The sequence below is a fragment of the Trichechus manatus genome, unplaced genomic scaffold, assembly GCF_000243295.1.
Source record: "Trichechus manatus latirostris isolate Lorelei unplaced genomic scaffold, TriManLat1.0 scaffold00085, whole genome shotgun sequence".
NCBI classification, from domain to species: domain Eukaryota; kingdom Metazoa; phylum Chordata; class Mammalia; order Sirenia; family Trichechidae; genus Trichechus; species Trichechus manatus.
This window is the reverse complement of record NW_004444021.1, coordinates 11,359,213-11,362,945: the sequence shown is the minus strand read 5'-3', so window position 1 is coordinate 11,362,945 and position 3,733 is coordinate 11,359,213.

Sequence of the window (3,733 nt, the reverse complement as noted above, 5' to 3'; positions counted from 1 at the left end):
TTACCTAATTCATTTTCTTTGTTGCTTGTTACTGAATTTCTTAAAGCAACAGCCACTGACAGTATGATAGACATTCTTAGGTAATTTGAATAAGAAGTTTTAAGTTTTTATTATTACTATATCATAAATAAATCAGCTAGAATATTCTTCCATAGAAGGAGATAATGTAAGAATACGTAAGTCATTGTCTTACGCACGTATGATAGACTATCCCTTCATCCACAGTAAGCTACAGCTTTGGGATGGAATAACATTTGTGCACATTGCACTCACTGTGTAGCCAACATAGAACACATGACAGAGAGTATACTCTGAGAAGGTACAGAACGCATAGGTTATTGGAGGACATGGTTGTGCGAGCAGAAATGAGGTTTATTGCGAACTCATTTGTTCACAAGTTATATAGAACATCAAAACTAGTTTTTTGAAACTTTTTAAAAGGGTTTTAGGCATTTGAAAGAGGTATAATTTTCCAGAACATTAGATCTGTATTAATTCTATTTGGCCTTTAAATTTATTTATTCATTTAATCTAGTTCTTGCAACAATACCGAATCTCTTATTTGTTTACTGCCGAGCTCCCAGAAATTTTGGTATTCATTTCTTGTATCTATTTTGTTATCTCTTATTCACTCTTCAGTCTTCTAGAACTTTGCTTCTGTTCTTACTATTTCATTAAAATTTCATTCAATAAATCCTTTTTCCAGTCCATATCTTATTGGACCTGGAAATGTCTACTAGTGAGGCAATTAGAGTATGCAACATGCCCCAATTTGTTGACCAACTTAATGCTGAGAGATGGAAGAAAAAAAAATGAACATATTCAAAAGTGGTGTAATATATCCATAGAACTTTTGATTTTGTATAATTCTTAGTAAGAAAAATTAGGCTGAAACTTTAGTATGTAACAAAGTTAAGGGAAAGAAACACACAATGTTTTGCAATTATCCCAAGCATCACACCCAGTGGCCTAACAGAATGCTAAGAAAGATTCTGGTGGTTCAGAAAGAGGTGGCTGTAATTGAACAAAGGAGATGATGAGCCTAGAGAGAGGAAAGGTCAAGTTGTTTACCCCAGGGCGCCTGATAGCCTGGAGTTGTATAAAGTTTATTTGTAGGTGATACTTGTGTAACTGTTGATTTAGGAAATAATATTGGAGTTATTATTCCCTGTCCTTGAGCATAGAGAATGCGACCCAGCTGGAGCTGGGCTTACAAGGACTCACAAGGACTCGCAAGGACACCTCAACTGGGCCCTGAGGTATAAAGACAATAGCTGAGATAATCTTGGAAAATATCTTTTAGGGAACCTTTCACATAAAGGCAATCAAACAGAACACGACTTTCCACTCTGATCTTTTTCTATTAGCATTTAGTGAATAAAATTTGTTGGACCAATAAAGACCCTCCTGACTGTCCGTACTGAAACCTGTGCCAGTGATTGTTAAGAAAGACAATGCAAAATGTAGGATCACAGTTTCTAGTCAATCTGTGAAAAGGTGAAGCTTTCAATGGTTTTGCTTATTTGTAATGTTAATATATACTGATGGCTCTGTAACGGTTCCTTGGATTCAGGTAGACATGGCTGTGGCAGCATGCTTGTCCATTTTCCCATTCTTGCCTGTTCTGTAAAATTTTTTGGACTTGGACAGACATGGCTCTAGCAGCATGCTTGTCCATTTTCCCACTTCTGTCTGTTCTGTGGTATTTCCTTGAACTTGGACAGACATGGCTCTGGCAGCATGGTTGTCGTTTCCCACTTTTGCCCCTTTGAATATATGCTGAATAAAACCTTTTTGCTTTACTAAACCTTGTTATGTTTTTCCCCATAGCACTATTACAGTGAACAAGCTGTAACTATAAACCAAAACCAAACTTGTCATCAAGTCGATTCTGACTCAATGCGACCCTATAGCACAAAATAAAACTGCCCCACAGGGTTTCCAAGGCTGTAATAGTTACAGAAGCAGATTGTCACATCTTTCTCCCATGGAGCGGTTGGTGGGTTCAGTTAGCAGGCCAGCAAGGGTTCCTTGCTGTAAGTACAGGACTTAATAAAACCTTTTTTTTTGGTTTCCCGTTATGTCTTTAAACCTTTTCAGTGGTAGAAGCTTCTTCCCACCATTGAGTTAGAGTTCCAAGATTTTCTGGGATAGTAGGAAGTCCTTAAAGAGCTTTTTTTTTAAGGCCCAAAGCAGAGTCTGGATTCAGAATTAGAAAGTCTGTTCATTTGGGCAAATTTTGAATATGGCCCTTTACCACCAAAGCAGTTGATGAATTAATTTCTTGACCTCTTGCTTTCTCTGAACAGAAATCGGACTGCAGTCATAACTTGTCTTAGCCATTTAGTGCTGGTATAACAGAAATAACACAGGTGGTTGGCTTTAATAAAGAGAAATTTATTTCTTCACAGTAAAGTAAGGCTAAAAGTCCAAATTCAGGGCATCACCTCCAGGGGAAGGCTTTCTCTCTCTGTTGGCCTTCTCATCAATCTTCCCCCGGAACAGGAGCATCTCTGCGCAGACACCCTGGGTCCTAACGACCCGTTCTGCTCCTGGCACTGCTTTCTTGCTGGTATGAGCTCCCTCCGTCTCTCTGCTCACTTCTCTCTTTTATATCTCAAGAGATTGCCTCAAGACACAATCCAATCTTGTACATTGAGTCCTGCCTCAGGAACACAACTGCCGCCCATCCTCCCTCATTAACATCATAGAGGCAGGATTTACAACACATAGGAAAATCACACAATACCCAGAATCATGGCCCAGCCAAACTGATACACACATTTTTGGGGAGACTCAATCCATGACATAACTCCTTGCTACTGCAGTTGTCAGATCATAAGCTCTCTTCTCCGTAGGCCGGTTGGAGGTCCCTGCCCATCCAGAAAAGCATGAAGAAAGGAATTAGGCACCTCTTACTTCCTCCCCATTGGGGATGGGTGTACTCCAAAAACTCCCACCAAAAATTCTTTTCACGATATCTTCCCCCACCATGCTCAGTCTTATTTCTTACATCATTATTCTGGCTCATGTGTCCAAGAATTGTGGAACTAGTTTTTGAACATTTCCTTTAAAAATCTGATTTTGGGTCTGGCACCTTACTTTGGTATGAAGCATCCATTTCCTCTTGGTGTGTCATCTGGAACTTGTCATTTATATCCTGAGCTATTTCCTTCTAAGGGCAATATGAAATTTGGGACTAGAATTGAATTTGAGTAGAACATTTTATTTTTGCTTCTCTGTATGATCAGAAACTTTTGACATTTCTCTTTGCTTAGTTGATTAATGGAAACCCTGACGGCGTAGTGGTTAAGAGCTACGGTTGCTAACCAAAAGGTCGGCAGTTTGAATCTACCAGGTACTCCTTGGAAACCATATGGGACAGTTCTACTCTGTCCTATAGAGTTGCTATGAGTTGGAATCGACTCGCTGGCAATGGGTTTGGGAGTTTACTTGTAATTTAATTGTGGGGGGTTGGAGAAGTTGTTAATATGAATTTTTTCTCTTTATAACTTTTCTATTATAATAACTATTAATTATTTTGGAATGATATCTCCCACCTCTTTTGTCCTCTTTTTTTCTTCTTCTTCTAAAATGTAAAGGAAATAATAATCCTTCAAGTGAATCTCTAAGGGATGATCTTGAACTCTGAGAACTGCTCTCTTGTGTGCCATTAATTTCATATCTGGACTTCTCTTTACCTACTGTGTAAATTGTCACTCCAACAGTTAGA